The sequence below is a fragment of the Nyctereutes procyonoides genome, unplaced genomic scaffold, assembly GCF_905146905.1.
Source record: "Nyctereutes procyonoides isolate TBG_1078 unplaced genomic scaffold, NYPRO_anot_genome, whole genome shotgun sequence".
NCBI classification, from domain to species: Eukaryota; Metazoa; Chordata; class Mammalia; order Carnivora; family Canidae; genus Nyctereutes; species Nyctereutes procyonoides.
Window position 1 is genome coordinate 54,853,205 of NW_026575052.1, and position 12,587 is coordinate 54,865,791.

Sequence of the window (12,587 nt, forward strand, 5' to 3'; positions counted from 1 at the left end):
TTACAAGGGCTCTAATTAGGTACACCATCTTGATGATTCGCTCACATTAGCTGGGCTTCAATTTTATATCCATTCAATGACAAGGTTTGTACTATGATCATCATCTGAATTTGCTTTGATGTATAGAAATAATTTATTCTGGAATATTCAGTTTTCACACAGCCCCACAAGTTAACACAACAGATCTTTTTAGTATAGACTGAAATAATAACATATCTGAGCTTGAATATTAATAGCCCACAAGGCCATGTGAAAAGCTGTGTTTAGAAGCAGGTCTCCTAGGTAACCATTTTTTTTGGGGGGGTAACCATTTTTTTAAACAAAAATAAACAACAACAAAGTTGGGAAGAGCAACCTTTTAACATATAAATCTTTCACTTGTTTTCTTCCAGTAAATAGACTGCAATGTTCAAATGTAGAAAGTATTGCACAACACAAAATAATGACAAGATCCCTTAGAATTAGAGAAATATATAAAAATCAAGTATATGAGCACTTAACCACTAGATTGACACATTACCAGTTGGTTCAGACTGACTAAAATACCCAGGTACAGATAGCACTTGGGTAAACCAAAAAGGATTTCCTTATATAAAGGATACAGAAGGAAGTCAGCAAAGTCAGCATGCACAACAGATAAAATAATAAGTATTTGTCTACAACAGAAGAAGTTGAAGCTTCCAGACCCAAAAATCATCACCAGAAGTTGCAAAGTTATGCATAAGGACAACATCTGAGTGAGCAAATAACACATCAGATCTTCTAGAAGATCAACCTTCTCCTTTCCAGTCCATATGTAATATAAAATCCATATCAAATCTGGGCAGTTAGTTCTTCATGCAGACTTGTAGTGTGTTTGTGTATTAGGGAGCACTTTATCAAGGCCATTTGTAAGCCATTAATGTATAATCACTCAACATGATAATTGTACAGAGCATAAAAGAATGCACAGAGTTGATACGGTGTGCGCAAATAAGAATGCACCTTTCATTTATCACAGTCAGCCTCCCAGGCTGATAGAGCATGGTCCAAATAAAGTTCTGAGGTTGGAATTGCAACAACTGGAGTTGTTTGTCTACAGAATTCTCTGGAAATAATGTTGGTAGGCTCTGATCCAGTGAGAGTTCCTGACCTATTAGAGTTCTCTGCTGGCAGAAAACATAAACTTGGCTATAACAAGGAAGAATGGAATGCATTGGAAGCAGTTGGTATACCTCAAGTAAGTCAGAAAAAGTCAACACTAACCTCAGAAAGGAAGGGAAGCAGGACAGCTCTGAAAATTACTGGTTGATCCAAGGGAGTTGAAAACTTCTGTCCACACAAAAACCTGCACTCAGATGTTTCCAGCAGCTTTATTCATAATTGCCAAAACTTTTAGAAGCAACCAAGATATCCTTCAGTAGGTGGATAGATAAATAAACTGTGGCCCATCCAGATGATGGAATCTAACTCAGTGCAAAAAAAAAAAAAAAAAAAAAAGCCATAAAGCCATGAAAATACATGGAGGAAACTTAAATGCATATTACCAAGTGGAAGAAGCCAATGTGGAAAATCTACGTTATCACATGATTCAAACTGTATGACACTCTAGAAAAGGCAAAACTGTATAGACAGTAAAAAAAGATCAGTGAATGCTAGATTTTGGAAGTGACAAGCACAGAGCACTTTTAGGGCAGTGAAAATATTCTGAACTTTATTATAATGGTAGATACATGTCTATATATATATATATATATATATATATATATATATATATATATTCCTGCAAACCCATAGAATGTACAACACCAAGAGTGACCCTAACATAAACTGGACTCTGGGTGATGATGATGAATCAGCGTAGGTTCATCAGTTCTAACAGGCATGTATCTGGGAAATCTCTATAACTTCCTTTCAATTATATTGTGAACCTAAAACTATCTAAAAAACTTTTTAAACACATCTAATTGTAAGTACTAAGGACAGAATAATTTAAAGAGCAACATAGATTCTTTTTGGATAAACCAGAGTTTGTATATTTAAAAGACTGAAGTCATCCAATTGTGATATGAAAGGGACAGAGAAGTATCTATATAAATATAGAATGAGATATGTATATATCTATTTATTAAGTTCCTTCTGTGTGCACAACACTATGGTAGGTCTTGAATTTCTAATATGCTTGAACCTCTGTGCTGGTGAGACAGACGGAATGCCTAAAGGCTTCAGACACATGACCCCATGAAAAGCAGAGCTTACAGAAAAAGGGAAAAAAGAAATCCAATGGTTATATATATTTACAATAAACTTCAGGGTAGACATCACCTTTCAGAGGCATTCAATGAGATTTCTTTGTCTCAGTGGGAAATTCTGTTTTATACCCTGTTATCATTTCACAGACAATAATCCTGTTGAGATCAATGTACTAACAGCACAGGAAATTATAGATAGGAACTTTGGATTATAAATTCACCACATGACAAAAATGAATTTGCTTTCATTTTTTGTATAGTCTATTTCTAGACTTCTCTAACAATTGTTGCCGAAATGGTTATAAAAGTTGTAATGGTAGGGTAATGAAACTCAAAATTATCTAAAGTTTAAGTGCTTTGCTTTTAGTATCATTTAAATTTCTGTGATCAGATTTCACTTAATATTTTTGAAAAGCCACAAAAATATATGCTTGGTGTGACCTGAAAAAAAAATATTCAAAATGGGCCTCCATTCTTTGCCAAACAGCATGTAATATGTGTGATTTTATGAAAGTGGAGGATGAGCGAGTCTGGCCAGACCACTGTTTCTCCAAATTAAGGTAATGCGTGTAATGATATGAAATCACGGCACGGATGTGCTAGTTAGGGTAACAAATGGAATATAGATAAAGAATGTGCATCTTAACTTGTCATAGACCCCCATGAGCCTTGACAAAATTGACAAAGTGAATCTTAAAGTAAGAAAATTACTTAACTAATATAAATAGGTTAAATCTCAAGTGGAAAAAATAACATACACAGGTAACATTAAAAATTGCAAATTGTATTAATATGTTACAATTTTAATAAACATTGGCTTGGAGTTAGAAGAAAATCTGCCATCTGGCAAAGCCAAGTTAAGCTCTGTATGTCCAGAAGTAAATAATACACAATCCCACCTACAAGGTGTCTGATAAAGCAGGTAAGTACACAAACAATTATTAAGTTAATCTGAACATTTTAGGAGGGACAGAAAAGCAAAATTTTGCGATGGGAAGACTGTGAAGGCTCATAGGGACCAGAGAGAAGGCCGAGATGACATAGGCGTCGGAGGAGAAAGACGCAACATCCAATACTGCATTCTCTTTCTTGGCACCAGAGTTCTTCCAGTCTTCTGTCTTCTAAATCTTTCCCTGCAACTTTCCTTAACATTTCTCTTTTTGGGGCACCTGGGTGGCTCAGTGGTTGAGCTTCTGCCTTTGACTCAGGTCATGATCCTGGGGTCCTGGAATCAAGTCCCGCAGGACTCTGCCTATGTCTCTGCCTCTCTCTCTGTCTCTCATGAATAAATAAAATCTTTTTTTAAAAATCTCTCTTTTATGCTCACCCCAGGCTTGTTTTATCACAGATAGCTACATCACCTCCAACATTTAAATTGCAAGGATTTGAATACTTCCATAACTTCTTGACAATTCTTCTACTCCAATAAGGTCGACAATCTACTGGCCCTTCTATTAGCTTTCAACTACTATGTAACAAATTATTACATAAATATTTAAAGAAGACTTATTGAGATATCTTTGACATATAAAGAAATGTATATCAAAGAAGAGAAGGCCCAGGATTGAGCCTGGAATGAGAGCAGTTAGGTGGGTAGGAGGATCCCAGAAAGGGGACTGAGAACAGAAAGAAAGAATGGAAAGCCTTGTTTTGCTGTTAAGGGAATTAAATAAGATGAAAATGGATGGTTGGCTGTTGGACCTGGCAAAACGGAGGTCCAGGACATTCCTGATAAGCAGCAGGTATGGTGGTGGGGTGACTGGTCAGAATGTGTGAAGGAAAGAACAAAGAGAAGAAAGTGGATCACTCTAGCAAGGAGCAGAGGCGCGGGGCAGTAGCTAGAGGAAAAGAGAAATCAGAAGAAGGAGGTAGTTTGAACTTAAAATGAGATGATGTCTGTAAGCAGATACAAGTGAGAAAGCAATGATGCTGGTGATGAAAACGGAAAATTTTTGGAACAAAAAAATTTTTTTAAAGATTTTGTTTATTTGAGAGAGAAAGCACAAGCAAGGGGAGCCTCAGAGGGAAATGGAGAAGCAGACTCTCCACTGAGCAAGGAGCCCGACATGAGGATTGACCCTGGACCCAGGACCCAGGACTTTGGGATCATGACCTGAGCCAAAGGTAGATGCTTAACCAACTGAGTCACCCAGGAACCCCGTGGAGCAACATTCTTTAATAGACAAGAGCTTATGGACCTCTCTTCTTTGATATAGTTCTCATCCTTTCCCTTCCATACCCCAACGGTGCCAAACATATTTGTAAACTTAATGTCCTAAATATCAAATATATGAAATACAGGTGTATTTAAGGTATAGAAATGGTTACAGAGATATGGATACAGATGCAGATGTAGGTGCACAGTGTCTCCACTTGGATACTTCATAACCATCTCCCCCCATAGCACCTTCTCCACATAATATTTCTTCACTCCTTCTGCACTATCCCTGCCATATGCACAGTCAGCTCATTCCTCATTTCTCCTCATCTCTGTCAGCATCACTCAGTCACTCAAGACAAAACCTAAAATCAGGACGCCTGGGTGGCTCAATGGTTGAGCATTTGCCTTTGGCTCAGGGCATGATCCAGGGTCTGGGATCGAGTCCCACATTAGGTTCACTGTGAGGAGCCTGCCTCTCCCTCTGCCTGCGTCTCTACCTCTCTCTGTGTGTCTCATGAATAAATAAATAAAATCTTAAATAAAAAAACAAAACCTAGAACCACTCTGGCTTCTCTCTCTCCCACCATTGTTCTCCTTGCCATACCCTCAACCACATTCAGCCAGTCAGTCAAACAGTCACGTTGGCTGTACTGCCAAAATATATCCATACCCTAGCTATTAAAAATAGAACTACCATAAGATCCAGCAATCCCACTTCTGAGTATATGCCCAAGGAAACAAAATCAGTCCCTTGAAGCAATATACCCCATGTGCGTTGCAGCATTATTCACAATAACAAAGACATGGAATCAACCTAAGTGTCCACTGTTGGATGAGTGGATAGAAACCCAGTGGCATATATATACAAGGAAATATATTTAGCCATACAGAAAAGGAAATCTTGCCATTTGTGACATCATAGATGAACCAGGAGGACATTATGCTAAGTGAAATAAGCCAGACACAGAAAGACAAATGCAGCATGATCTCACTTAGCTGTGGCATCTGAGTTGAACTCATAGAAACAAAATAGAATTGCGGTTGGCCAGGCACCAGGGGTGAGGGTGGAAATGGGGACATGCTGGTCAAAGAGTACAAATGTCCAGTTTAAAGATGATTAAGTCACAGTATGGTGACTCTAGTTTACAATACCGTGGTTTATACTTGAAGTTTCCTAAAAGAGTAGAGCTTAAGTGTTGTCAACCACATACACACAACTGTGTGGATAGTGGGTGTGTTAATTAGCTTGAATGTGATGGTCATGTCACAGTGTGTGCATATATCAAATCATCATGTTTGATGTTGAGTACACCTCAAATGGATACTTTTATTTATGAATCATACCTCAATAAATTGGAAAAAAAAAAAGAACAAGTAACTTTGTCCACCTAACTCATTAGCCTGCTCTTTCCTTTGTCTCCATAGCACTCAAACCTATATGAAGGAATGTTCTTTGTCAATCTCCTTGCTCCATTTTGCCATGGAGTACAAAACCCATAGGAACAGGAAACAGCTCTGTGTTTCTCCCCAAGATAGCCCAAGTACTTCACTTGATGTGCAGCTCATACTAAGTTTATACAAATTTGTACAAATGTCATACAAATATATAATTCTGCACAAAATTAACAGGACATAGTCAGATACTAGATGTGGGTCCTGAGCCTCAGGATTCAGGCACAGTAAGGAGTGAGAGGTGAGCCATACTTCCCAACATGCACCAGACCGTCCATTGACCATCCCCTTCAGCTTGACCACCACCAGTGTTCACTACTTACCAAGGCTTCTGACTTCCTTGTCCTTCTCCAACAGATACTTTTTAAAAATTTATTGACCCATCCACTTCAAATTTTATGATTCTTCTAAAAGCATTCCCCCTTAGAAACACGAAGAAAGCCTACTAATCTTCACCAATCTTCTCCATGACAGTTCTCATATGTCTTGAGCAGTTATTATTCCCTATCACCAAGTTCCCCTTCCCTAATCTAATGGACCCCAGTTTTCTCCACCTGTAAAGAGTCTTTCCTATCTCTTCCCAGTAGTCTTTTTTTATTAGAGGCCAGCATATCCTATTTGTCATCCAAATTTTAAATTATGCTGTTACCTCAATTCCTGGTCTCAAATGGATGTAAACGATTCTCCAAATTATCTTAAGGATATTTCTGTTGTGCCTCTCATATTCATCCTGTGGAATTGGGCTAAAGATGTCATATACATCTGCTCCATTCTCATTGGCAGTGCTCACCATCTTTATTTTCTCCCCATTGGGTTTTTGTGCCCATGCATGTTCCTCATTCTGACACAGGTGTGTCCCTGTTATTAAATGCACACTGTTAAACTGTAAGTACACAGGGAGAGTGTGAGAAATCTTACCATCCTGGCGCCATAGGGGGTTTTCTCCACGCTTGGTGAAGTTGGGCAAACCTCCATTTGAACATGCATGGGTGTGTATTTGCAGGAGGAGAGATTGAGAAGAATGGAGGAGATAGCAATTCAAACTATTTCCCATAATGAAATACAAAAAAAAAAATGGCACCGCTGTTCAACACTTGAAGACAAAAAAAAAATGTTTTAAAGATACATAATCTGGGGCGTGACAAAAAGAGCAATACACCCTTGGTCGCTTTGTCTGGAGAGACAACCAGCAGGGCTCGTTCACCTTGATGTGTCACACTTTTGGCCAAGTGGATAGACTAAAGAACAGACCCACAGAGGCGAGAGAATTTAGTGCTGTTGGATACGCAGCGGCTTTGTGGGCACTTTTCTCTTCGAACAGCAGGATTACTAAAAAATAACAGGCTCCAGCGTGTTTCTTTCACAGAGGCACCAAAAATAGTTCTTTTGTCATCAGTCTTGATGGAACTAAAAAGTCCATCCTATAGAAATTGGAAGCAACACCAAAGCTTGTCTGGGTTCTCCTAGCAGGTATGCTGTTGAGGGCAAATGTACAGTCAGTCTACTGCTGATCGCATGTTCCATTCAAATGGGATGAGGGGAATGTACAATAACCAGTTTCTTAGCAAAGACCAAAAAAAGGAAGAGAAAAGAAGAAATTGAAATAAAAAGGCGATACTGGCCCTGCCCATTCTTCCTTCCACCCTAAACATAAAGACTATCACATGTTCCTTCCTGCCTCAGTTGCTTTTCCCACTTGCCTATACATCAGAGGTAGAAGGAGAGCAATTTAAACCAAGTCCTCCAGCAACTGATCAATAGAATTAGTGAATTTTAAATGTTAATGAATTCCATCCCTGGCAACGGAAAGACATTCCAATTCTTCATTCTTTTTTTTATCCTTGACTTAGATGTACCAAAAGATGGAAAACCTGCCTAACATGTAATCCATCTTCTCTACAGACTTATAAATGAAAATAAAATATAAAAAGAAAAATTTGTTCATGAAGAAAAATCAATTTCCTCAATGGTTTTAAGTCCCTGCGTTTTTTCAGCAAACATACAAGGTTGTTGTCTCAGAGAGAATAAGGGAGGTGTGGCCAGATGATACCAATGGGAAGAATGGGAAGAAGGGCTCTAGATTTTTTATTCTGACTGCAATCTTTATCTTTATACATTTCCATATATTGCCTTAAAAATCTAATAATTAAGAATGAGTGAGTCAAGGACTTACCTACATTTGCTTGTTACTCTTTCAGGAATTCAGACTGATGGAAACCCCACCATCTGATCGTTGTTCCTTATAAATACATCCCAGATGCTCTTGTTACAGGACAAGAGAAACATGGGGTTTTCACTGTTTTACTTCAGAAGGAAACACATCTACTCTACTTATATTTCACTGCCAAGATTAATCATGTCATATTAATGTATTACTGGATGCAATGTCAGTATTACACTTGGCCTCTCCAAATGGCAGGGGCTTCCTTGGAGTCCGGTGGCGTGTCTCCAAGAGCATGCATCCCAGAAGACAGAGAGAATTGGGGGGGAGGCTGGTGCAAAGGTGTGATCGCTTTCTAGAGGTGAGCTTCACTTCAACTTCATTCTTTTTATCCCTAAACCAGACTATATCCAAGGGGAAGGATTAGCTTCCAAACCCTGATGGAAAGAAGGTCAAAGAATTTGCAGACATGTTTTAAATGCAGTACGACAGAGGTGGAGTATTGCCCAAAAAATAGGAAGGACGTTGGAAAATTAAATAGAGTCTAAACACACAAATATCATCACACAGCCACTCCATGGGATTTCATATCACCAAAAGCTGTTTCCTGGAGTTTCTTAAATGATAGAATCATGACCATTTAAGACATGGTAGGATGAACATTTTCCATCCATTTTTCAAACTTTCCGATTCTGATATATCTTAGTCAAAATAAGTGACCCAGGCAGCTGTTCTGGAAGCGAAGCTGTGAGTGGGCAGATGGCGGAAGCAACTCTCAGCGGGGGTGAGTGACAGCCAGCCTCCTGCCACCTCTCAGAGCCTGGAGAAGGACACAGTTCATGAATCCCTTGGTCAGCCAGCAATCAGGCCCCGGAGAATCCAGAACCGCTCATCTATCGTTTTACATTTGTAAAGAACTTTACAAATTTGGATCCCTTCCAACAAATTTGATGGAGGTCCTGCATATTTTTGAATAAAGAAATTCAAAACCAGATACCTATTACCACTGTGAAAGACTCTGCCAGACTTCAAAAAAACAGGCAGAAGCTGAATCTTTATTAGGAGAAAAATCTCATAATTGCTCAGTGATCTGCAACCACTGACCAACCCACCTCCCTTTGCCTTTCTGTTGGTATCTTTGACTGGAAGAAATTACACTACCACCATGTTAATTTAAATTTCCCGACTGCACACCCAGCAATTTAAGCCATATAAATATAAATAAAATATCCTCCACTAAATAGAATAATTCCAGCAATTTGTGTCATTCTGAATGAATAGTTTTAAATAGCATGTTGGATTTTACCAAAATGATCAAATTTTGGTTATGACAACTAATGATAATTTTGAAACCGTCAATATCCATAGGAGGCCATATAGAATTAAAATAAATAACAATAATACCAAAAATTAGGAAGTAGATTAGAAATAATTATTGGAGGTCTGAGAGGAGAATCTGATGTAGAAATTATTATGATTCGTCTATCTTAGAAGGTAAATGGAGTAGATGTATTAGGTGACTTACCACAGTTTTGTGATTCAAAATTCAGTGTATGCATACAGGTGCCCAATGTTGCCAAACACAATGAAAGTGTGAAAAAGGAACAGAATGAAATTGTTAAAACATATATATAAGTCAAATGTGATGGCAATAGTATTCATCCCATTAAATACTTACAAACTATAGTTCAGGCCCTGGAACAGGACATTTTTCCCAGATTTCATAATCAAGCATACACAACTTAATTTTACCAATGGAAGTCTCTTGCTTGAAGTGAAAATGCACATGTGTTCACCTGCCATTGTTTCTGGAGAATGGGGATTTTCCTGGAGTAATCTTTTTTATTTTAGAAACATCTACGGGAATACAAATGTATAATAACAGAGATACCAATTAGTATTAGTCATGACTTACAGGGGAGCAGTTTTGTGGTTTTTTTTTAATTTTTATTTATTTATGATAGTCACACACACACACACAGAGAGAGAGAAGAGAGAGAGAGAGAGAGAGGCAGAGACACAGGCAGAGGGAGAAGCAGGCTCCATGCACCGGGAGCCGGACATGGGATTCGATCCCGGGTCTCCAGGATCGCGCCCTGGGCCAAAGTCAGGTGCTAAACTGCTGCGCCACCCAGGGATCCCAGGGGAGCAGTTTTGACGCTATAACTGTGTTACCTACATCCTTAACATTAACAACAAACACAAAATTAAATTGATGCCTGGCCACTGTATCTACATCTTCACTCATTTGGCAAATATTTATGGAGTAATGCTGGATCCCAAACCCAGAGTCAACCTTCAGGGAGCATATAGTCTAGTAATGGTGATGAGCAAATTGACCATCATAATGCTGTATCCTGATAACATGATCAAGTGAGCATGCCTCTGGGTCAGGGAGCTTAATGTGTATGCTTAAAATGTCGATGACCAGACTGGAAAGGCACAGCTTGGTCAGGGGACTGCTGGACGACTGTGTACTGGGAGGTGGGATGGAGCAGATCATAGCCAGGTCACCGGGGAGCAGCTTCATGCTTTGGGGGGAAGTCTGTCCCACTGTGCTGACAGGCAGGAGCTACCAGCCAGCAATACCATGTGCTGTGACTATTATTTGCCCTGTGCACCATCTCATTGAAGAATAGGGCTTTTAACTGCCTTTCCATTGGTGTGTTTCCACACAAAGCTGCCATGAGAGCACACACACTGACCCCACCATGGAACACGTGTGCCATATCTCTTCCTCTGTAGAAAATGGATGGATTTCTGAAATGAAGGAGCAATGTGGACTCGTACATTTCTATTACCACTAACTTTAGGCTGCAGAAATCCATGCTTCAACTCACAGCACAGACGTGTACATCTTTGTCCTAAATGGGATGTTGCTTCCTATTTTTTCTTTTGCTCTTTTTTCTTTCTTTCTTTCTTTCTTTCTTTCTTTCTTTCTTTTTTTTTTTTTTTTTTTTTTTTTTTGTGATTCGGGGGGTGCTTTGTTTCTTTATTTCCAGAGTTAGACTAACTGACAGGATTTGTAAGTTCCGACTCAAGTTGTCTTTTGATTATAAGTACAGTGTTTGAGTCCATGAATGGAGCACAGATGAATAACCAGCCCTGGGATTGAGTGACATTTAATAAAAAGTACTATTTGTCTAACGTGACTGTGATGTTTTCTGAATCATAAAAATACTGAGCATTGTGATGGCTGCCAAGCTATATTATCTATGGCTTGATTTTAAGTGACATCTGTGGGATTTTTATGTAAGTCGATGTTTTCTTTTTCTCACTCATACAACAAAAAGTAAAAGGATTCAGATTTTTTGACATCATGGAGTATTCGAGGATTGAAATATTAAATGACTTTAGGGGAAATGTGGCTTTTATGCTGGAGAGCATGACACATTAGAAACCTCTCTATCACCGCACACAGCCCCCTGGCATGAAAAGACTAATACGGCAGACACAATACCTATTTCCACGCCAAGCATAATGCTGTAGGTGAAGCTATAATGCAGAAGGGTAGTCAGTGGACAGAAAATAAATAGGGGCATTTATGGAAAGATGTTTGTTTTAATATTTGGATTTTCTTTGCAGGGATATGCACCTTTCGATTAATCTTGACTATGTTTTGGCCAGTCTGTCACCTGAAGTGTGTGACTAATCCAGACTCTGACCCAAAAGATAGATAAAGATTAACCTACTCATAAACACTCATTTCATGGGTGACAGGTTCTCTGGATCACCATTCTGTCCTACTTTCCAATGCTCTAAACATATTGTACAATCCAAGAGCTCCCTTTCAGATTACATTTTCTTTTTATTTTTTTTCTTTTTCTCTGATTTTCCAGGACATTTGTAATTCCTTTCTTAAAACTGTAGTTTTTGCTTCTTGGTATTCACCAAAGAAGTTGAAAGCTTATATCCACATAAAAACCTGCACACGGATGTTTCCAGCAGCTTTATTCATAATGGCCAACATTTGGAAGCAACCAAGAAGCCCTTCAGTAGATGGCAGATAAATAAACTGTGATCTATCCAGACAATGGAGTACTATTCAGCACTAAAAAGAAGTGAGTACAAGTCATGAAAAGACAGGGAAAAACATAAATGCTTATTCAAGTCATGAAAAGACATAGAGAAACATAAATGCTTATTACTAAGTGAAATGAACCAATCTCAATGGCTACACACTCTATGATTCCAACTCAATGACATTCTAGAAAAGACAAAACTATGTAGACAATAAAATATTAGTGGTTTCCAGGGACTAGGTGGAGAAGGGTGAATAGATGGAGTCCAGAGGATTTTTAGGCCAGTGAAAATACCCAGTATGGTACAATAAGGTTAGTGATGTGTCATTATGCATTTGTCCAAACCCACAGAATACACAACACCAAGGGTGAGCCCTAGTGTCAGTTATTGACCTGGGGTGTGATGACGTGTACATGTAGGTTCACCAGTCAATTGTAACAAATATATCACTCTTGGTGGGAATGTGGATAGTTGGGGAGGATGTGCATGTGTAGAGTCAGGGGATATATGGGAAATCTCTGTACCTTTTCCTCAATTTTGCTGTCTACCTAAAGCTGCT